Consider the following 24903-nt stretch of genomic DNA (forward strand, 5'->3'; position numbering starts at 1 on the left):
GGTTTCCAGGAAGGCCTCCATCTCTTCCAGATTGCTTAATTTATTGGCATAAAGCTGTTGATAAAAGTTTCTAATAATCCTTCCAATTTCATTGGTGTTGGTTGTGACCTCTCCTTTTTCATTCATAATTTTATTAATTTGGGTCCTTTCTCTATTCTTTTGGATAAGTCTTGCCAGAGGTCTGTCAATTTTATTGATTCTCTCAAAGAACCAGCTTCTAGTTCTGTTGATCTGCTCTACTGTACTCCTGGTTTCTAATTCGTTGATTTCTGCTCTAATCTTGGTCAACTGCTTCCTCGTGTGTGGATTAGGCCTGTCCCTCTGTTGCTGTTCCAGCTTCTTGAGGTGAGAATATAAAAACTGCATTTTAGATTTTTCTGTTCTTTTGAGTGAGGCTTTGATGGCTATGTATTTCCCCCTTAGGACTGTCTTTGCAGTATCCCAAAGGTTTTGGACCGTTGCGTTTTCATTCTCATCGGTCTCCATAAATTGTTTAAATTGATTTTTGATTTCCTGGTTTATCGAATCATTCCTGAGCAGGATGGTTCTTAGTCTCCAAGTGTTTGAGTTTCTTCCAAATTTTTCCTTGTGGTTGAGTTCCAATTTCAGAGCATTGTGGTCTGAGAATATGCAGGGAAGAATTTCAGTCTTTTGGTATTGGTTGAGACCTGTTTTGTGTCCCAGAACATGGTCTATTCTTGAGAATGTTCCATGGGCATTAGAATAGAATGAGTATTCTTTGGTTCTGGGGTGTGGTGTTCTATATATATCTATGAGGTCCAACTCGTTGAGTATGGCATTCAAAGCCTTTGTTCCTTTACTGAGTTTTTGCAAGGGTGTTCTGTCTATTTCTGATAGTGGGGTGTTGAGGTCCCCTACTATTAATGTATTTTTATCTATATGTCTCTTTATTCTGGTTAAGAGTTGGCTTGTGTATCTTGCTGCTCCCCTGTTGGGGGCACATATATTTATAATTGTCATCTCCACTTGTTGGATACATCCTTTAAGAATAATATAGTGCCCTTCTCTGTCTCTAACTATAGTCTTTAGTTTTAAATCCAATCTATCTGATATAAGAATTGCTACCCCAGCTTTCTTTTGAGGTCCATTTGTGTGAAAGATGGTATTCCATCCCTTTACTTTCAGTCTGAATGTATCTTTGGGTTCAAAATGAGTCTCTTGTAGACAAGACATTTTCTTTTAAAACAGTTAGGATCACCCACTAAAAGACTAGAGACCATGAAAAGAATTTAGGTAACAAAAATGCTTATGTTAAACACTTTTAGCCAATCATTTAGAATCAATCAACTAGGATGCTACTTATCTATGCTTACTTAAAATTATCATTATGCTGTTTTCTTTTAATTTAATGACTTGATGTTAGTGTTCTTAAGGTGGATTTTTAACTTGATAAATTATTGAGGAATGTACGAGTCAATACTTCCTTGGCTGCAAATGGCAAATTCCTGGTTAAAATAGTTTAACTGATCCTAGGAGTATGGCAGCAAGTGAAGGCATTGCTGTGAATATCTCCATTCCCCCAGATAAAAATAGAGGCTCTAGATAGCAACATTAATAACTTATTGACAGTATTTACCACAAAACATGATGACAAGCTATCCCACAAACACAAAAGGTGGTGAGAACAAATCATGTGACTCACAATCTGCGCAGTCTGAACATCCACGCGCGAGAGAGCAGTAGAGCATGTACCAGCGAGGAGTAGAACCAAAACCTCCCGGGAATTCACTATTGCAGCAGGCCAATTTGAAAGCAGCAGCTAAAGCTGAGAGGGGTTTTGTCCAAACCAGTACTGGGTGAGTGCAGGGGAGCCATGGCGAGTCTGGAAGGATCTGGAACAGTCTAGCCTTTAGATTCACTCTTGAAACTGACCTGCAAGGATTCTCTGCCACAATAGGGCCTCACTCTGAGGAGAAACTTCTTGGGATAGAATCAAAGTAGTTGAACAGGATTGAGAAGTTGAAGTCAAGCAGGATAGAGACAATTGAGACAGAAAAGAGAAGATCTAGAAAAAAAGTGGAGGAAAGAACAGAGCCAGGAACCACGAAAAAGCAAGCCACCACGTTGCTGAGCATCATAAAGAAACATCAGAAGAAGGGCTGCTGAGAAGGTAGAAAAGCTATCCTGAAACTTTCGTCTTTCTAAAGGTTCGGGAAAACTAATTTCACATGAAATGAGTGACCCAAAAGTATCAAGGTCAAATTTCATACAAAGTTATTAGAAGAAAAAAAAATAAGGAACAGAAAAACATTTCTGTAAAAACCAAAGCACATCAGAATGAAAAGCCCACAGAATAAAGTAAAACAGTAACCACCTATCTCAAAACATGATATCAAGAAAAGGAAATAACACATGAAAGTCAGATTGTGAAAAACTCAGAAATGAGGTGATGTGGTAATAGAATTTATGTAACAATTAGAAATAAAAAAGAAACCATAGCAAATAACCATAACAGACAGTACCTTGAGGGCAAGGGGGTATAAAGGAAGAAAAATTTAAAAATCTGAAGGAATAAGAAAAGATTCAAAGTCACAGATATTGAAAATGGAGAAAGAAAATCTGACAAACAGATAAAAGGAGTCCCTGAAAAAACAACAACAACAACACAAAACAAAAAACCAACAACCCAAAGCAAAGGAACAGAATGATTACTAAGAAGTATAATTCTAGGTAACTCTCTTGATATTTAAAAAAAAAAGATTTGCGACTTCATATTGAAAGAGTAGCCTATGTACCTGAAAATACTGACCCCAATGACCAATACCAAGATATACTGTAGTAAAATTACTGGAGCTTAAATCGGATCAAAACAAAACAACATCTTTGTGCTTTGAGGCAAAAACAGCAAACAATTAATAAAGGAAATGATTAGATTATAGTCGCATTTTTTTTTTCAACAGTGATACCATATGCCAGAGAAAGTGGAGTAATGTATTTAAGATACCTAAAGGGAAAAAAAAAAGTGAGATAAGGATATTATATCCAAGGAAACTGACTTTTAAATATAAAATGTACAAACTATTACTAACGTGCAAAAACTCTGAGTTTTTTTTTTTAAAGATTTTATTTATTTATTTGACAGAGAGAGAAAGCCAGTGAGAGAGGGAACACAAGCAGGGGGAGTGGGAGAGGAAGAGGCAGGCTCCCAGCAGAGGAACCTGATGTGGGGCTCGATCCCAGAACGCCGGGATCACGCCCTGAGCCAAAGGCAGACGCGCTTAACGACTGAGCCACCCAGGCGCCCCAAAACTCTGAGTTCTTTTATTCCCCTGAGCCCTTCTTGAAGAATCCACTGCAGATTTCTACTTTAGAGACCAAAAGGAATAAAGAGACATTGACGTTGACATAAGGGTTGGTGGTGAAGAGTAAACATGTGGTTTACTTGTAGAGCTAATGCTATATGAGTGTTAAAAGGGGGAGAGTGTGGTGACTATTGGGTATGTGCTCTCACCATGAATATATAATATACCTGGAAAGATGAATGGATGAATGGGGAGAGCACCCATCAAAGAAGTTTTTAATAGTCTTTGCAATTATTGGTGTTATTTGTATTGGTATTTGGAGACCATTGTGTGTGCAATTTGGGATAAAGTAAATGAGTAATTATAGCCTAATTCTAGTATGCCCAGTGGCCTCGAGAACAGGATACTCCATGGAGGAGAGGGCACACAAATGTAATATAGGAAAGAGTATGTAAAAACCAACATAAAGCAAAACTCCAGTGTCCTGAATTTAAAGTGTCAGTGTGAATTCATGCATATGGAGAAAGAGCAAGACTGAGACCTGGTAAGGTCCAAAAACAACAAGCAGCTCCCTAGCTATGATATTCCTAATGCCAAAGATGAGGTCTTGAAACAACAGTTCCCACTAGAAGAAACCGAAGAAAAATGGCTGCTTCCAAGATGAGGCGTGAGCTCAATAACTGCTTCTGTTGTAATAAAAAGAGACAACCAGACATTATGTTTCACCTGATTAAAAAACAACAACTTACAACTACGGTCTTGCCAAAGACTCTAGTCTGATCAAGTCTCTGAATCTAGTTGCCAATCTCTGGAAATTGGAGGACAGATGAATATGTTGAACTGCACCATGAATGCACAGTCAGCAAACTCCAGACTGGCAAACAAAGCAGGTCAAATACCCTGGGTTCTTCACAGATAATTTTTAAAGCTAAAAAGAAGGGGCAAGGGGGAACATGTAGCTTAAAGAGATGGGCAACAATAAATTTTAATGGATAAGAATGAACTATAGTGGCTTGGGTTGAACATTTGAGTGGTAAAACTACAAAATTATGAGAAAGTGATTGTTGAAAAGTCAGGACAGCAGTTACTTTTTTGGGGAGATTTGGGAAGTGGGGTTTGAGGTATGGACAGGGGATATCATATGGGGGGCTTCTGAGATCACTGGCAATTTTTTATTTCTTGACTTGCATGGTGATTTTGAGAGTATGGCTTTCTGTGTCTGTATTTTATTTTATAATAAAAAGGGTGAAGTAAAAATAAAATAAAAAAATAAAAAATAAAATAAAGAGAGATGTGTTTGTTTTCGTTTTTGTTTTAGTTTTTGGCTTGGCTTGGCTCTCTGTACTACTGTCCCCTGATATCATCATTCTTAGTTACTTTCTATGTGGGGGCAAAGGTGGACATGGACAACTCCAAGCTTATGTGATCTTTAAAGCTGGTGTCTCCAAAGAAGCCATGGGTGCAATCAGCCCCTTTTAAACTCCTGGACAAAATTGTAGTAGGAGTAGGAAAGTGAAATGAGAAAAATTAAAGGCATCAGAAGTGGTCATAAGCCCAGGTGTTACAAATATAAAACAATTGAGTCAAATGTGGAAAAGCATTGGGCGAAAAGAATAGAAACAGCAACCACAGCTTGGTGCCCATTGTACTTATCCAGTTCCTTACCTATTCAGCTCTAAAAGGGACAAACAAAATTAACAAATAGATTGGGTAATAAGAGATATAGTTAGGTATTTATTTAGCTCTTTCAGAGTGCAATCCCTTGTTTTGGACTTTTGCTCATATTTTCAGTAATTATGTGTTATGTTATACGAGTAAGGGAATGTCTGTTAACAAAAAAATTATTTAGGAGAATTATGAGTATTAGGTGCATGAATGGCTCCAAAATGGGACATTTTTATCCTTTAAATCTGGTATTAGCTGGGTTAAACCAGAACTCCTTATAACCCTTGTGCTTCTATTTGCAGTAAAATACTAGGTCTGATAAATTCAGCATGTTCTGTGACTGTCAGAATGGCTAAAATCAACAACATAAGAAACAACAGATGTTGAAAAGGATGTGGAGAAAGGTGAATCCTCTTGCACTGTTGGTGGGAATGCAACCTGGAATAGCCACTCTGGAAAACAGTCTGGAGTTTCCTCAAAAAAGTTAAAAATAGAACTACCCTACTATACAGTAATCACACTACTAGGTATTTACCCAAACAATACAAAAATATTAATTCAAGGATACATGCCCTCTGATGTTTACAGCAGCATTAACTATGATAGCCAAATTATGGGAATAGCCCAAATGTCCATTGACTGGTAAATGGATAAATAAGATGTGGTGTGTGTGTGTGTGTGTGTGTGTGTGTGTGTGTGTGTGTGTGTATACCATCAGTTTGTGTATACACACACACACACACACACACACACACATATATCTATATGTACACATACACACACACACACAGGAATATTATTCAGCCATGAAAAAGAATGAAATCTTGCTATTTGCAATGACATGGATGGAGCTAAAGAGTAGAATGCTAAATGACATAAATCAATCAGAGAAAGAAAATATCATATGATTTCACTCATATGTGGAATTTAAGAAACAATAGAAATGAGGAAAGGGGGAAAAGAGAGAGAGAGAGAGAGAGACAAACAAAGAAACAGACTCTAAACGATAGAGAACAAACTGATGGTTACCAGAAGGGACATGGGTTGGGATGGCTGAAATGGGTGATGGGGATTAAAGAATACACTTGTGATGAGCACGAGGTGCCGTGTGGAAGTGAGGAATCACTATATTGTGCACCTGAAACTAATATTATACTGTATGTTAACCAACTGGAGTTTAAATAAAAACTTTAAAAAAATGAACTAAACAATGAAAAGATTTGTTCTTGATAGTATGTACTTAATAAATAGGATGCCCATATATTCGGATGTTCAAAATATTTCTAATCTATTATAAAACATTCAAATTTTCCCCAAGAAGCAAGTGGGTTCATACAAACATATATGTAAACATTTTAATTGAAGGAATTTTTCAAAGTATAATAATAAATGAGTTGATTACCCAGTTACAGAGGGTTATTATACATCTAATAACATATATGAAAATAATAATGATAATAAATAAAATAATAGCTTATTCTTACACAGCACTGTGACATGCCAGGCACTGTTCTGCATGTTTTACTAGGTGCTATTCTTATTCCTACTTTACAGACAGGGAATATGAGGTGGGAAGGAGTTATGTGATTGCTCGATGACACATACTTAGGGAGTAGGAGAACCAGGATTTGCATGTAGGCAGCCCAACTCCAGAATCACTTTATTTTTTAAAAAGTAAATATTTTGATATTTGTTGGAGATGTCATGGCAATAATAGACATTAAATGAATACATACATATATGTGTATATATATATGGACATATATATGTGTGTATATATATATATATATATACACACACGCATATATATATATACACACACACATATATACATATATGACGTACTCCAATCCTGAAAATTTGCTTCTCAAAATTCTCTTTGTCTTGATTCTTGACAGGAAAGTGCATTTTGATTTGTATTTTTAAGAACTTGGTCTTAATTTAGATACTGAGGTAAAACCATGAGCAGGAGAGGTGCAGGAGCAGAAATTCCAATTTATGAAGATATTTCAAGAAATAGTTTCACAAATCCTATCCCGCCCGTATCAAGTGTGACATATTCCAAAGGTTGGTTGGTAACATTTATTAAATGCCAGCTTGATAAGCAACGATATATATATATACATATGTATTTGTAGGAATGAGTATTTAAAAATACGTACTAAGGGCTTATGTTTTATCTCTATACACCTATATTCATATGCATATGGAACACCCAGTGCATTTAAATCTTCAATGGCAGTTAATTCATTTTGTCTTCTGCATGCATGGCATTTAAGTAAATCTTGGAGGAAAAGCTCCTGCAGGATCACAGCAGGATCGCGGTAAGAACATACTGATTTGGATGGTATATAAGTTAGAATTCTCTTAGCTGCACATGGCAGAAACATAAGTCAGGATAAAATAAAAGGATGACTTTTTGGGGAAAGATTCTTAGGTACAGCCAAAAAGGAATGACTGATCAAGGAAGGGCTAAGATTCAACAAATCTTTAAGAAGAGCATGATTTGAAAATTTGGAACTTTTCATCTCCCATCTGTACCACTCAGTTTATCTGCATCAGTATTTTGCTATCAGCAAATAGAATTATTTTACTGTTCTGGTTCATAGGGCTAGTGGCAGCTTTCAAAATCAACATATTAAAACACACTACAAAGAGGTAAGCTGAATCTCTTGGAAAGGGACTCACTGACCCAGCTTGGGTCTGCTGTGAGCTCCTGAACCAATCAACAGTGGCAGGGCAGTTCCTATAGAAACCATAAGGATGGAATGTGAGTCTATGTGTTGGGGAGAATGGACATTCCTAGAAGAAGGTGTTTGAAATGATATTCTCAGAAGAGCGGGATGGTACTGGAAAACAAAGCAGTTGTCCACTCTAGAAATGAAAAATAAACACCCAACATTTTAATGTGAGTGTTGCCAGAAACACCGCTATAGCTGTAAATATGATTCGTATCTGATTTATTCAGGTATAGTTTACATAAAGTACAATTCAACATTTTTAAGTTAGTTTGATGGGTTTTAACAGAGGGATATACTTGTGTAACAACCACCACAATAATGATGTAGAATTTTTCCAGCACCCCAAAAAGTTCCCTAGTGCCCCTTTGTGTCAACCTCCTCTAAATTGTTGAATGCGTTGGCCTAAGTTGTTTATGATATTACTTTATTATTCCTTTAATGTCTGAAATATCTCTGGTGATACTCTGTTTTTCATTCCTGATACTGGAAATTCTCTTTTTTTCCTGGTAACTCTGACTAGAGATTTATCAATTTTGGTATTTTCAAAGAATCAACTTCAAATTATAACTTTAAGAATAAATTAATTAAAACCTTTCAACTTTAAAGACCTTTAAAAATCTTTAAAAAACCTTTAAGATAAAAAAATTAAAAAATTTAGACTTTTGCAATTAAAATTGTGATAGAAATATAGAATTTCTGAATTAAAACATTCATAGCATGATGACTCTGAAAAGATAGCAGAATAAATTTATAATTATTTTTTTCTATTTCATATTTCTATAAATCAAAACAACACTGTTATCTTTTTAAAAAAACATACATATATATTTGAGAGACAGAGAGAGAGCAAGAGAGAGAGCATGAGCACAAGAAGCAGGGGGAGGCAGAGGGAGAAGCAGACTCCCCACTGAGCAGGGAGCCCGATTGGGGCTCAATCCCAGGACCCTGAGATCATGACCTGAGCCGAAAGCAGATGCTTAAACAACTGAGCGACCCAGGTGCCTCAACACTGTTATCTGTAAAGTTATTTTTTTCTACTCGTTCCATGTACCATTTGCTAATATATTTATAAAATACAAAAGCAGAAATCCATAGCTTCATCCTGTGTATCTGGCATGGTCAATTTTTTGAAATTTTCACCCTTTTGCTTATTCAATCATCCACAGAAGTGAAACATTTCCTCTTCTTGTCCAAGATGTTGCATCTCTTCCTCTTTAAATTTCAAGCCAGGCTTAATTGATTTCCTTGAAATGTCTGTGCCACAAATAATTCAACTTTCTTTTCAAACATCCAAAAAATTCTTACTCATTTCATTTATTTGGAATTCTTCTCACAGTGGTTTGTTTGTGCATGTGCATATATGTACATATATGTCTATGTATAAAATAAGAGTTTTCCCTGCTAGGTAGCCCCAGATATACTGTCCTGGAGAATATAAGGGATTCTCGTAAGAGCTCTTTTTTATAAGTAATATCAAGGTACTACTTTAGGTCTTTTGGATTTAGGGAAGACAGATATTTAGAAATTGCCACTTTTAGTAATAAGGTCCTTGGCAGCCCAACAGAAATATTTTATAGGAAAGTAGAGAGGAGTGAAAGGAATGAATATGATTTTGTTTAATAAATAAATTAGTAACTCCATTGTGAAGGAGAGCTTTTAAATGAAGAAAACTCCTTTCCTTCCTCTTTATAGAATTACTGTCTTTAGAAATTATTATTTCCCTTTGAAATATGTGTTTATATGTGGTGTGTGTGTGTGTGTATGTGTATCTATGTGTAACTTACATTGGAAGGGAACTGCATGGAAAACAACCTGATCCTGGGCGGTTTGGGGGGACTTGCCTAGTCAAAGATCACCATGAGTTGTCCTGTTGGAACACCAGGAATGCTTAATGGATTCATTGAAAAGAATGAACATCTTGGGAGAGAAGAATGGATCATGAAGAATGGATCATGGACTAGATGACTTCTGGTGGGTGTTAGGTGGAAATTTCCCAAAAGTAGAGAGGGTTGTGCTACTATTAGACACTAACATAGACTGCACAATAAGGCAGCAAGATGGAGAACTGGGATTGACGAAAGTGACATTTTGCTTACCTTTCCCTTGTACTATGGAAGAAGTCATATTTAGTATTCACTTTAAATGGTTTTAACGTCAACTAACCACATTCCAGTAAATTCTGACTCATTTATATGTATGTATAGCGAATTTGTGGAGAATAAATGAATGGGCTTAACTGGAAGTATGGTCTACCTCCATTCAGCCAGGGTGAGGGCCCATGCAGCTTCCAAGAATTCTGTGTTCAGGAATCCAGGCGTCAGGAAAGTGAGCAGTGATTCATGGCGTAACTGTTGTCACAGGGGTATAAGACTTCGAGGACCAGCTTTAGGGTGGACAATTCATGAGGCAGATAAAAACATCCTTCTCTTAGGTCATTCCCTTTTTAGGGGTGGATTTGTGAAGAACGGGGTGGGAAGCTTTACTTCTCTCTCTCTCTCTCTCACACACACACGCACACTCATGCTTTTATTGAACTATATGCCCTAGTGTTTATCCCTTTTATTGGATTGTAAAATTCTTAAAAGCAGTGTCTGTAGCTTTCACTTAATACGTACTACAAATACTTCTGTATAACCTGAGGTACTTTAATAAATACCTGTTTATTGAGTAATTATTCTTTATTGTATTTGAGGATCTCCTGAAGTCATATTACTTCAGGATTTCCTTTCTTCCTCCCTCCCTCCCTTTCTCCTTTCCTTTTTTCCTTCTTTCCTTCCTTCTCTTTCCCTTTCCCCCCTTTCTTTCTCACTTTTCTACTTAGAAGAGTTTTATGTTGATTTAGGTCACATTTTATAGAATTAGCTTCATATTTCTTTTTTGAGTTTTTTGTCCTAGTAAAGGAGAGCATTTTAAAAGTCTTTCTCCAGAGGTTACAGTTATGTTATTTTCGAGTTCATCCCTTGATTCAAATAATTAGAATTGCCTTTAAATAGGCTGTTATTTGATATCTGCCAAAGGCAGTGAAGGGTCTTAAAATTACAGCCCAGTGAACTCTCTTGCCTGATATTACACTAATGTTAATCCACGGAAAGTCAGAGAGTTTCCATGTGTAAATCTGATTTTAAATGAAGTTTTACTGAACCCACCTCGTCCTAAATTTCTTGGCTTGTGAGACACCATATGAATCTGTTTCCCTTGGAAAAAAAAAAAATAAAAAGAGTGCTCTAAACTGAAAGAAATTTATTTTATTCTTCAGAATCTTATTTGTGCCCTGTGTATTAAGGACCATGAACTGAGGTATTCATTACCTGTATGGTTTGATACTTTTGTGAAATAAAGCCAAAATTTACACAGTTTCTAATATTTAAATTCAAATATTAAAAATTTTAGTATAATGATATTTTAATCAACACTTTATAAAAATATATTTATATAGTTGGTATGGACACAAGGAAGTATGGGAAAAATGCTTATCTCAGTGCTGGCTCAGCAGCAGTGGTGTGTAAGGAGAAAGTAATGGCCCAATATCAAGTTCAGGGCAATGCAAGTTAATGACATACTGACCCACTGAAAGGAATTTCACTTTTGGGGGTTATTGTGCAGCACCTGCAGGTTGGGGAGCTACTACTTGGGTCATGGATGTGTATGTGTGGTTTCAATATATGGGTGGAGAAAAAGCTTAGAGAAAAACCTCTATTGGCTGCAGGTGATGGGGCGTCCATTCACCTCACTTGGAGAGGAATGAGAGAAGAGACTCAATGGGAAGGGAATTCCTGTCTTGGAATGTGTCACACTCTGGCAATTAAGTCTTTGAAACAAAAAGTCCATACTTGGAATACTCGTCCATCATGCATGCATCCACTCATCCATACCATCCATTCATTTGTCTGTTTTCTTATTTATCCCCTCATTCAGTTGTGACAAATTGCTCGTAGCTCTTCTGCTGTTAATCCCCAGAATGAGTTGTCATCTGAGATTGGTTATGTTCTGCTCTTTGACCTTCTTACAGATCTCAGGGACTTGCTTTCTTTTCATTTTAACATTTAGAAATATTTATGTTTAAAATTATGAAAGAAATTTATGTTTCATACCAAAGAAATGAAGAACAACTTGAAAGGTATCAAGAAGAAACTAGAAAAAAAATTTACCACAGCTCCACAACACAAATAATAAAAAAACCCAAAACACTGATAACATTTTTTTTAGTCTCTTTTTTTTAATAACCTGAAAAGTTGCAATTGTGCTAACTTCGTAAGGGCACAAATAATGAATTAGTAGTGTATCAGCTTTTGCCTTAGGCTCTAAATTCTTGGGATCCCAGGTAAGGACACATTGCTAATTTAAGCAGAAAGTAATTTATTAAAGATATTAGGTAGTTCACAGAATATCTTGGGGAGACAGAATCAGACTTGGATGCTACACAGTTGAAAACAATGCTCATATCATCCTACAGGGCTGTTTTCTTAGAGATTTCGCGGCTGCCACCAGGGATAGATACCGTAGTCTGTCACTGAACCTCTGTCAGTGTTCTTTCTGCAGCTGGTAGAGCTGCTCTCACCTTACTGGAACAGATTGTATAAGACGCCCGTTTCTGCACATTGCATTTGAATTGAAGATTTGCAGTAGTGATTCTGAGTATCATAGACAAGTTGTATGCCTGTTCCCTGACTGCAGGGGCAACTGGGAAAATGAGTTTCTGGCATGGACTCAGAATATGGCAAACTCTCCAAACATAAGAAGAGCTTTAGAAAGTGCTAGTGAACCCAAGGCATGAAAAATGTCCACAAGTTTCCCCCTGGCCGCGCAACACCAATATACTCTCTTTTCTGTTTTCTAAACTTTCAAACAAGATCAACAACAGCAAAGACCAAATGCTCTGACCTAACTTAATGCTACAAACTCTTGAACAAATAACATCTGATGTACCCTCATTCTAAAAGCAAGGCAACACAAAATCTCATTGGTCTTTGCATCCAGTTTCATATCTAGTGTCTTTAGCATATAGCATTTCTCCTTTAGTTTCATGATGGTATTGTCCTGATATTTTATAACATGGATGAAATTATTAAGTAAAACGTAACAGATAAAAAGAGTAAGAAAAAAGGGAAGAGAAAAAAATGAAAAAATTAAAACTTTATATAATCTCAAAGAATGGGAAGAAATTTTGGATGTATACCACAGTCCTCATTTCTGTAAAAGATTATGAGGCAATGATATTTTGATATCCCACTTCCCCATACATTTGATTAGCCACCAGTAGTAACAATACCTGCTTTGTCTTTTAATATCACCATCAAAATGTTAGACTAACCCCTTTCCATATTCAGAGTCTAAAGATTGTTCCTGAATCAGCTTTGGCGTTTTGTATCCTGTTGATGCAGAGAAAATCTTGCCTTTGAATGTTATATGATATATTCCAGAAATGTCTACTGTCTTTAATTGCAGTTCTGATGTATGACTATCTTCAACAGTTAAAAAATAACTTTTACCGCTGCATCGTGGGCAACTCTTTGAAGACAGCATAACAACAATTAGGGATACACATAGAAGTTACAGCTGAGCCTGCTGTGGGGCTACTAACACCAAAAAACTCAGTTGAGGGTGATGATCAGAAAACAGATATACTGGGGCCCCGGGGCGGCACAGTCAGTTAAGCTTCTGACTCTTGGTTTTGGCTCAGGTTGTGATCTCAGGGTTGTGAGATCAAGGCCCCCTTTGGGCTCCGTGAGTGTGGAGTCTACTTAGAATTCTCTCTCCCTCTCTGTCTGCCCCTCCCTCCCACACTCTCTCTCTAAAATAAATAAATCTTTTTTGAAAAAAAAGAAAACAGGAGCGCTTGGGTGGCTCAGTTTGTTAAGTGGCTGCCTTCTGCTGGGATCATGATCCTAGAATCCTGGGATAGAGCCCCGAGTCAGGTTCCCTGCTCAGAGGGGAGTCTCCTTCTCCCTCTCCCTCTGCCCCTCCCTTGAGTGTGCACTCGCATGCTCCCTCTCTCTCTCTCAAATAAATAAAGTAAAATATTAAAAAAAAAAAGAAAACAGATATATTGTATGCATGGCTTAGGATATGTATTGGGACTATTTTAATTTATCCTTAGTGATAATAGGCAAATTTCCTTTGAAATTAGATAAGATCCATACCAAGTTTAGATAGTTTGAAATGCGGAAAGGATGCTAAGGAGTCATGGCTCTGAAATTAATATTAGTATGTCTTACTCATCCTTACCTCTACCAAAAATTCTTTTTAAAATAAAAGGGCCCAAAGTCCACATGAAACTTAGTTTTTACAATGAAGTTCCCCTCCCCCCATGAAAATAGACTACTATGGCCCATAGGAAAGATTGAGTCAAGAGTTTGAGGCATGTAGAACTTTATGACTCCTAGAACTTTATGACTCCATGCTTATGACTCAGACCTGTAGCAGTTGAACTAAATCTAGTTCATGGGGAAGCAGCATGCAGTGGGAAGGGCAAGAGCTCTAGAATGAGGGAGACCTTCACCTCCATCCTGGTGTCCCCCTCCCTCCCAATAGCTGTATGCCTTTGTGCAAGGTATTTGACAGCTATAAGCCCCAGTTTCCTTATTTATGAGATGGGGTCATCATACGCTGTTTGTATGTATCATGTATGTATAATGTATGTATAATGCCAAGAAGAGTGCCAGGAACCTGACAGATACTTGGACAGAGTAGTTGCTGAATTACTGTACCTTCTGGTTCCTCATTTTGTCATGCGTGTCCTAAACTATCTATCTTCCACGGCTTGCGATGCTTCCAAGGTTGTGATGGCAGTAAAGAAATAATACAGAGTATATTTATGTAGTATTTGGCCTTTAGTAAATGGTAGTAGATAATGTCATTACACTCCAGATAGACTTCAGGAAAAAATGCTACCTCTTTTTTTTCCAAACATGAAGGGTTAATTGTTTATTGTATATCAGTGCTGCACAATTGTCATTATCAAAGTTAGCTGGCAAATACCATAGTTACCTGAGGAGGGGCAGGGCAAAATGGACATGCTGACAGAGAGTTAATATATTAACTTTGGGGAAAGAGTGATGGAATGTGAAAGAGCCAGGCTGGAGAGGGTTAGGGAGGAATCACACTGCAGAGGCTGATTGGGCAGTGCTATTTTTTGAAGGTACAGTAGAACCATGATCTCATTCAAGTAGGCCCTGGTGATGAGTAACTGTGAGAATTAATTATTGAGGCCAATTTAGTCTATAGGGATTCTAGTCTACTCTATGGTATCTTATTTTTCTTGGGAAAGTGATAGAGGATAGAGGATAACTTTCTCAGCTGACCCAGATGCCTCATTTATTAGAAGCTGACACTTAAAAAGAAAATCTGTTTATTTTCAGAGAAGGGGGAGGGGCAGAGGGAGAGGGAGGGGAAAATCCCGAACAGACTCCCCACTGAGCATGGAGCCTGTTGTGGGACTTGATCTCAAGACTCTGAGATTACGACCTGAGCTGAAATCAAGAGTTGGATGCTTAACTGACTGAGCCACCCAGGTACCCCATAGAAACTGATACTTCTTTTTTCTTTTTTTTGAAGATTTTATTTATTTTATTTGACAGAGATAGAGACAGCCAGTGAGAAAGGGAACACAAGCAGGAGGAGTGGGAGAGGAAGAAGCAGGCTCATAGCGGAGGAGCCTGATGTGGGGCTCGATCCCAGAACGCCGGGATCACGCCCTGAGCCGAAGGCAGGCGCTTAACTGCTGTGCCACCCAGGTGCCCAGAAACTGATATTTCTGATGAGGAAATTATCCATGTGCTTTTGGGAGAGGGTGGGATATTGACATTCTCTGGCTTCCACTAGGGTATTATTAAAAAAGAACATAAGGCAATCAAGCAACACAGGTGATCTTTCCAAATGCAAACCCGTCCCTCACCCCACCCCTTCTTCCAGCCTGAGCATTTCCAGGTCTTCTCAGTGAGAAGCGGTCATTCCTTGTGTGAGTGAGGGCTCTTTTGAGGAAAGGCGATAGAAACTCAAATCGAATTAAGTGGGCCAAGAGGTGAACTTGATGGTTCATGAAATTGGAAGGGTAGGAGTATAACTGATGGTCAGAACCAGAACTATAGCACTAATTTTCTCTCAACTTATGTCTGTTTCTCTATAGTTGGTGATTTCATTCTCTTCCACTGCAAAAAGGTGAAAGCCCAAAAGGTTTCTCCCCTCATTTCCATTTGAAAAGTCCTTGGGATGGACTTTGATTTCTGTCACAGACTTAGGCTTCAACCCAATACTGTGTGGCCGTGGAGATGAAGTTAGTTCTTACTCAGATTGCATGATTCAGGGTGGGAAGACTATATTGCCCAAAAGTAGGGAATAGGTGACTGTAGTCATTCCCTAGAAGTGGCCCCTGGGAGTTTACTGTGAGTTGGGTACTCGGCATCCATGGTCTGTGATATGTTACCGTCTTGTAGCTAATCTTTTTTTCTAACTTCTTAGTCCCTGTACATCCTACTAGAGATGAACCTTACTTAGAAGGCTCCCTTTGTGCACTTGTTGAGTACTTATTGTGCGCCTGGTTTTGGAAGGGATTTGGAGATACAAAATTGGTTCAACATGGTCTCTATCCTCAAAGGACACATGCACTTGCGTTTATAAATGAAGAAGTGCAGACATTATACAACCATTACTGCAAGGCCCTGATTAATATTTTTAAATTTAACTGTGTAATTAAACTACTGTAATTGTAGCTTCAATTTATTGGAATTTTCCTTTCAGTGTTTCTCTATTTAGTACTCTAGAGATCAAATTAGACTCAACTGAGCTTAGAACTATGGAAGCTGAATGGCTGAATTCTCTGCTTCCCCCATAGCCTCACGAAGCTGTATGTACACGTAACAATCTGTGGGCTAGTTGCCCTGGTAACACATGTGCATTTTGCCAGACCCTCAGAAAGATGCGATCTCTAATTAACCTTAAAATTAACAGGCTAACAGCAAAGATTTCATAACAATTCAGAAGAAGAGGCAGAAAATGTGAGTCTGAGGTGACACTTGTAAACCTGCTGAGGTAGTAAAATATATGGGATTTCAAAAGGCTGAGAGACTACAAAGCACCAACATCAGAACAGTAATCGAGCGTATTTTTTCCTCAGTTCGATCCTCACATCTAAATGCTTCGAAGGAAATTAGAAAAAATGGTTTAAAAATGTATTTAGCCCAACGTCTTTTAGAGTGGATATTAGAGTTGATGTTAGATCACATTAAAAATGGAATCTACTCAAAGAATTATTAATTGCATGTTTTGACCTGTCTCCTTTCCTGTCTTCAGCGTTCATTTGACTAGGTTTCCCAAAACTACTTTATTCTCTAGTGAATAAATAAAAAGTGGATACTTTTTCATGCACGGCTCATCATTTTGTGTTGTAAAATTGGATGGAAGAAGCATCTGTTTTCTCCCTAGGCTGGTTCATAATTGACATATAATGTGGTATAATTTTATGGCATACAGTGTAATGATATATTTTGTATATTTTGCAAAATGGTTACCACAATAGGTTAATGCCCTTACCTTACGCAGTTACAGATTTTTGTATGTACTTTAAAAATCTACTCTCTTAGCCTCTCTCAAATATACAACACAGGATTGTTAGCTATAGTCACCATGCTATGTATTACACCCCCAGAACTCAATCATTTTATTAGTGGAATTTGTACCCTTTCACCACCTTCACCCATGTCCTTCTCCCCCAAACCATCCTCCCCCAATAACCACCATTCTTTTTTCATTTCTATCAGATTGCTATCTCTTGGAGATCCTGTTCTCGATATATGCCCAGAAGTGGAATTGCTAGGTCATTTGGTAGTTTTATTTGGTAGTTTTATTTTGGATTTTTAGAGGAACCTCTAAAAACCTCTAAAAATGTTTTCCATAGTGGCTGTACCAATTTACATTCTCACCAGCAGTGTATAAGGGGTCCCTTTTCTCCACATTCTTGCTGAGCGCCTTTTGTGTACCCGTTGGCCATTTGAATACCTTTTTTGGAAAAATGTCCATTCAAGTGCTTTGCTCATTTTTAAATTGGATTACTTGTATCCTTGCTATTGAGTTGTATGAGTATATTATACATTTTTGATATTAACCCCTTATCAGATATGTGGTTTGCAAATATTTTCTCCCATTCTGTAGGTTGCCTTTTTATTTTGTTGATCGTTTCTTCCTCTGTGCAGAAGCTTTTTGTTTGAGGTAGTCACACTTGTTGATTTTTGCTTTTGTTGCTTGTGCTTTGGGTGTCCTATCTGTAAAATTGATGTCAAGACCAATGTTAAGGAGCTTTTCCCCTATGTTTTCTTCTAGCAGTTTATGGTTTCAGGTCCTACATTTAATCCATTTTGAGTCAATTTTTGTGAGTGGTGAAGTACATTTCATTCTTTTGCATATGAATATTGAGTTTTCCCATTGCCATTTACTGACGAGATAATCTTTTCTCCACTGAGCATTCTTGGTTCCCTTGTCAAATATGAGTTGACCATATACGCATGGGTTTATTTCTAGGCTTTCGACTGTTCCATTGATCTATGTGTCTGTTTTTATGTCAGTATTAAACTTTTGATTACTATGGCTCTGTAATATAGTTTGAAATCAGGAAGTGTGATGTTTCTGGCTTTGTTCTTCTTTCTCAGGATTGCTTAGGCTATTTGGAGTTTTTTGGTTCCATATGAATTTCAGGATTGTTTTTCATATTTTTATGAAAAATGCCATTGGGTTTTGATCAAGATTTCATTGAGTCTGTATATCACTTTTGGTAGTATGAATTTTAACAATACTAATTCTTTCAACTCATGAAAACAGAACATAATGTCATTTATTTGTGTCTATTTCTTTCACCAGTCTTATAGTTTTCAGTGGACAGATATTTCACCTCCTTGGTTAAATTTATTTTTAAGTATCTTGTTTTTTTTAATTGCAAATCCATATTGTAAATAGGATTGTTTTCTTTATTATTATTATTATCTTTTGGGGAGAGAATTTACTGTTAGTATATAGGAACACACTGATTTTCATATGCTGATTTTATATACTGCAACTTTACTGTGTTCATTGAATTGTTCTAACAGTTTTTTTGGTGGTACCTTTAGAATTTCTATAGGTAAGATGATATCATCTGCAGAAGCAATTTTCTTTCTTTCTTTCTGATTCAAATGCCTTTTCTTTCTTTCTCTTGCCTAATTGCCAGAACTCTCAGTACTCTGTTAAATAGGAGTAGCGGAAAGTGGGCCCCTTGTCTTGTTCCTGATCTTAGAGGAAAACGTTTCAACTTTTCACCATCAAGTGTGATGTTAGCTGTGGGTTTGTCATGGTTTTATCATGTTGAGATATATTCCCCCCTTAAAAAATTTTTTTATTATTTATTTTTGGAAAGACAGAGAGAGCACACATGCACACACACAAACAGGTGGGGCTTCCCATCTGGTTCTCTACTTGGGCAAGGCTACTGCCCATGCTCTGAGGTCAGGGGATACCACTGGCTGGGCTCAGTCTTCAGGTAGGTTTGCTGCATGGGCTCCCTAATTTATCCAATTAGGCTGCTGCTGGCTATGCTCTGTGGTCAGTTTGGGCCACTAGATGGGCTCTGCAATCACCTTTAGTTGGGCAGAACTGCTGGCTTTGTTCGTTGATGGGGTGGTGCCACTGGTGGGATTCCTCAATTGGACAAGTCTATAGGGCTTGGCTCTGTAATCCTTCTTGCTCAGGGGTCTCAGGTTGTGATTCTTGACTAGATGGTGTCATTGGATGGACTCTGTTCAGGTGCGCCGTGGCCTGCTCCCAGATGGTTCTAGTTGTCAGGCTCTGCTCTGGGATCAGGTGGGGATGAATACTGTGCTCTGAAGTTGGGGAAGGCTGCAGGCTGGGTCCACGGCGAGGTGGACTGCTGACTGTGCTGCCTTGTTGGGCAAGGTCATAGGCCAGGCTCTTTGGTCAGGAGGCCCTTCCGGCTTGATTCTGCACTTGGGTGTGGCTAGGAACTGAAGTCTGGTAGGATTTTCTGGTCCTTTGTCAGGTGGGACTGGGGATATGCTTCACGATTGGATGTGGTCACTGGCCACGCTTCCTGCCTGGGAGAGGCTGTAGGTTGCATTCAGCAATTGCGCCAGGTTTAGGCTGGGCTCTGCTGCTGGGTGGGGCTGTAGACTAAGCTCTCGTGCAGCCAGGGATGCTCTGATTAGGCTTCCCTGTCTAGTCTCGCGGGACTGAACCCTATATTTAGCAGTTAGGTGGGGCTGCAAATTTGGTTTCCTGCCTCTCGCGGGTTATAAAACCGGCTCTACCTCTAGTAATGCTCTCAGGCTAGTGACCTGAATCAGTCTGAACTGTCCACCAACTCCCCGGCCAGACAGGTCCATCGTCTTGGCTCTGCGGAGGGACAGATCTGCTGCCTGGGCTCTCTGGGTGTAACTAGCCGCAAGCACTGCTGTAGGACGCGCTACCACAGTTGCCTGGGTTTTCTCGCCAGACTTCCTGGCAGGGTCGGACTGGAGGCTTTACGCAGCGGTAGGTGGAGCTTCAAATTTGGTGGCTTGCCCAGACAGGGAGCAGGACGGACTCCGTGCAAGCACAGTTCAGTGGCTGGTGACCTGAGCCGGGCGGAACTGCCCACCAAGTACCCTGGCCAGACTGGTCCACCGCCACGGCTCTGCAGATGTCCTGAGCCACTCGCTGGGATCTCCGCTTGGTCGCTGCTGGGAGGAGCAACGCAGTCTCAGATCTGAACGCCGGATGCGGTAGGTCTCGCGCTTCTCCATTTTGGGGCGGATACTCGGTGGCCCAGCTCCACAGATTTCCCCAGTGATTCCTGTGAGGTGCAACCAACTGGAACTCCCGGGAAACGCCTCTCAACACTGGGGCAGCTGCATGTCCGCCTGGGGCTTTCACTTTCCCGCTGGAGAAACTGCAGGCCCAGGAAAGCCGTCTGAGTTTGGCGCGGTGCTCGCGTGGGCGAGGGGCGAGGCCGACAGAGGGTAGCCGCTTCCAGCGCGCCTTCTTTGTCCCTGTGGTCCAGGGCCTTGCTTCACCCTCACCCCTGGGTTCTGGGATTTTCACAGTGGTGCCTTATCCATGGAGAGTTGCTAACTGGTCTACTCCTGAGGGGGACCGAAGTCAGAGCGACCGGTGCCGCCATGTCGATGACGTCACGACCTGGGCGCCACATCTTGATGCTCTAGTTTGTATTGAGCATGTTTTGTGCAGAAACAGTCATAATATTCAGTTAAAGGGCTGGTCGTTGCAATGCGTAGAATTGTTGTAAACAGATTTAGCTACTGTGTAGTTTTGTGACGAAATGCTAAGAGTGACAATCAGGCATTGAAACCCTCCAGAAAAGAAGTGAGGAAACCTCTCCTGGTAGGGAGACGCAGGAAAAGTTGCAGAATTGACGAAGGAACAGATCTGTGAAGAAATGGCTTAGTATACATAAATATTTACAAGGACAACAGATGTATTCAGACGCCTTTTTAGAGCAAATCAAACGTTTGAGGTTGAAATGAGCTGGCAAGGCATCTCCTTGACTTGTCTTTTTATCTGGCCTTCCCTCTTCCTTTGGTTGTTTCTAGGTAGCTCAGCATAAACACCTAGGAAATGAAATCTCTGAAGGGCTTGTTCCTATGAAAAGGCAAGATTAAAGTAGATTCTTTATGCTCTCAAGTCAGTTGGCCTTTTAATATGTTGCTGGTACAAAAAATTTATTCCGCCTTCAACAAATTTTTCATGGCTTCCTCATTTCCCCTTCTTCCAACATAACTTCTGTTTCATGGTGAATGAAATCTTGCTTTCAGCAATTTCAAAGTATCTTCACCTTATCCACATGATTTTAGGGATCAGAGAAGAGGCCAGATTAAATATTAACCTTCAACTGTGTTGTTCATGCTGACACTCAGGCAAATCCGACTTTTGTGGGCTGATGTTTGGCAGGGGGTCCTATTTTTTGCAGCTGTAGGCTAGAAATTACAGAATTTATGCAAAGTTAAGGTCTGCTTTGTGTGAAATTAAATGATAAAATGAGCAGTAGAAACTTGGCAAGGTATTCTTTTTTATTAACCAAGTGAGGAAAACTCCCTTTATTATAACCTTGGAAGCGTTTTTGTTCTTTTGTTTTTTTTTCTTCTACCTTTCTGTCATTCTGTCTTTTATTTGCTTTTTCATTTTAGTAGTGATAGGGAGAGGGGAGCAGGGGAGCAGGTGTTCCTAACTGTAAATCCTACCTCCCTGACGGGGTGGTTAGGTTCTCTAAGATTTTCTGACATCTTTGTGGATTGTCTCATAGCTATAGGACATTTTTTTCCCTTTGTGATATATGGGTTGTGAAGTCACTGTGTCGACTATATTCAACACCTGGGGGTTATTGTGGGTTGTAGAAGAGTGTGTTATGAGCACTGGGTACAACATAGTAGTACTGACTCAGATTTCACTGACAGGTAGAATTGCATATTGTGTTTGACCAATTGGAGTTAAGATTATTTTTTAACTCTTCTACTGTAATTCACATACATCTCCCTTTTAAAAAATAATATTTTTATTCTTCCTGGCTAGATCTGAAATTGCTTTCTTCCACACAGCTCAAAGTTTATAGCATATTATCATCATTTATTCTGAGCTGGTAGTAGTCTTATCTTTACTTTAATCACTGGCAGAGCTGGGGAGCAGAGCTTTGGCACAATTTCTTGTTTTACCTTATCATTTGGCCTTCATGATAGGTTTTTATATAACTTTTTCTTTTTTAGGTAATGTAAAATGTTAATTTTTTTTAGAAAAAAGATCTACCTACCTTTTTCATAGAAGAAGAATGAGACAATAAAAAAAATTAAGTTTAATAAACTGGTGGACTGACAATTCTAAACTTATAATATGCCCATATACTCATTTTTGCTGGCATTTTTTTCACTTTGGAAGACAGGCATTATTCAGTTTCTGCTTCCTTAGAGTTTGGGTACTGTCACAATATTCTCTAGGCTTTCAGAAGTTTGCTAATGATTTAATCCAATTGTTAAATTACCCTAAAATTTAAGCTAGAATTAAACAAAAGTAATTTGATAATCTTTCACTAGATATATTCCAATTTTATAACAACAGATTCTTGGTTCACGTTTTGGCTGCTGTTCTGTTCAGAGAAATAAATGAGCTCTTAGTGAAAATCAAAGTTAATAAAATGTTTAGCATTTAAAGATTTTTTATACCACCTTCTATTTAAAGCTTTTTTTCCTATAAGGTGCACTATATTTCTGGTGTTTTTTTATGCTTAATAGTCAAAGATTCTCCAATCCCCATAGAAGCTTCCTGCTAAAACCTCCTGTGATGTGCTGCGAACGGGTCTATGATAAAGATAGTCTCTAATTCCTTATCTGGACTCTGTTCTTCTCTTTTGCCTTCCTTTTCTCACCTGTTCCTTTTCTCCTTGACCCTGAATTCTTTTCTTATCTGGCAGAACTGCTAGAATTCCTGCTGATAAGTCTCAGCTAGAGATTCTGTTTCCTGCGGAGGGCAGGAAATGTTGCTTCTCCTCTGTGATTGATAAGAGGTGCAGAGCCCTGCTGAGCAGCTGCAATAAGCAAATCCCTGCTTCAGCAGAAGTGGGTGTTTTTAAGACATTGATCTCCACCTGAGAGTTTGCCTTACTTGTGGGGGGTCAGGAAGGATGTCTTGGTGTACTGATATGGTCACTGGTAAATCTGTGGTTCTATCCACTGCGGAGTGATCATGCCAAGTTGGAAGGGGACCACTAAGGGCTGAGATTATGGCACTCAATCATGATTTATGTTGATAATAAGTACAACTACATTGCCCTCGTGGCCTTTATATTGAGTTGTTTTTGTTATGACTATTATTGTTCAAGAATTACATTTTCCAATTAATGGAAGTACTTTAGGTACATTATCTATAATAATCATTTTTAATGATAACAACGGATATGGAAATTAGGCCAGAGCATAAAATTAAGGATATTTGAATAATTATAGTGCAATCAAGTCAAAATTACTGACGTCTATTTGATGCTGGATTATGTGGAAAGCAGCACAAGAACATACGTGCTTTGGAAGTTGAAAGTACATCAGATTTTGACAGCACATCTGCATAAATTACCAAGTAGTTTGGGTGATTTTTTTCCTCCATAAATCTTCAAGTAAAAATAATAGTTGTAAGGATGAGTTTTGAATTAAACTGGAGTGAGTAAACCAATATTGCAAGTAACTTCTTTTAATGTGTGAAGATGTGCCGTCCGACCAACAGAATTGACTAGAGGGAAATGTGATAAATTGAGTCAATGATGAAGCATATAAAATGTATTTGGGGGGCACTTGGGTGATTCAGTTGGTACAGCATGTGACTCTCGATCTCTGGGTTGTGAGTTTGAGCCCCATGTTGGGGATAGAGTTTATTAAAAAAAGGAAAAAAAAAAAGAAAAAAAATGTGTTTGGTTGAAGGAATTGGTGGATAAAACAAATGTAGTTTTATATGTCAAATATTTCTTTATACCATGTTAGCAGTGGAATGTAATACCTCTGGATTTAGAAGCATATGCCTTGATCAGTAATATATTTGATGATACAGATGAAATAAGGAGGAGTAGGTTATGTATGAATATTCGACTTTTTTAAGGCCAGAAACATGAAGTGGGTCAAGGACATAATTGGAATAAGACCAAATGGGATAGAAGTCTAGGGTAAAGGTGATCTGCATAGGCGCAGTTTCTTTAGTGAGTGACCTCTCTTTTCATGCTACTATATTAAAAAATTATTAGAGATAACTGGCTATTCAAATAATGCCCTTCTTTCCAAAGATATCCATACTTTAATCCGTAGATCCTGTTTAATATGTTACATTACATGTCGTAAAGGATTTTGCAGATGTAATTAAGGTTATGGATCTTAAAATAAGGAGATTATATTGGATTACCCAGGTAAACCCCATATAATCACATGAGTCCTTTAAAGCAAAAAAGAAGGTAGAAGAGTCAGAGAGATGTGGCCGAAGAGGAAAACAGAGGAGATGCTGTAGGTGAAGTCAGATTCCACCCATGGGAAGGATCTGATATATTGTCCCTGGCTCTGAGATGCAGGGACCTTGTGCAAAGATGGAAGGAGGCCTCAAGAGCTAAGGATAGCCCCTAGCTGATAGCTGGCAGAGAAATGGGGACTTCAGTCCTAAAATAGCAAGGAACCGGGTTCTGCCAACAACCTGAATGAACTTGGAAGAGGATTCTTCCTAGACCTTCCTAATAAGAG

At 38.6% G+C, this 24903-nt stretch overlaps 1 long non-coding RNA gene across 1 annotated transcript in view; it reads left to right on the forward strand.

Moving 5' to 3' along the window:
• Positions 1-20229: 20229 nt before the first annotated feature.
• Positions 20230-24903, forward strand: part of LOC148110773 (uncharacterized) — a 522247-nt gene continuing 517573 nt past the window's right edge. Inside the window, exon 1 of the long non-coding RNA XR_015724337.1 lies at positions 20230-20409. This is a non-coding gene — a long non-coding RNA (uncharacterized LOC148110773). The remainder of the gene's footprint in view (positions 20410-24903) is intronic.

This window comes from Ursus americanus, chromosome 1, assembly GCF_024610735.1.
Source record: "Ursus americanus isolate L20-20 chromosome 1, mUrsAme1.1.p, whole genome shotgun sequence".
Taxonomy (NCBI): Eukaryota; Metazoa; Chordata; class Mammalia; order Carnivora; family Ursidae; genus Ursus; species Ursus americanus.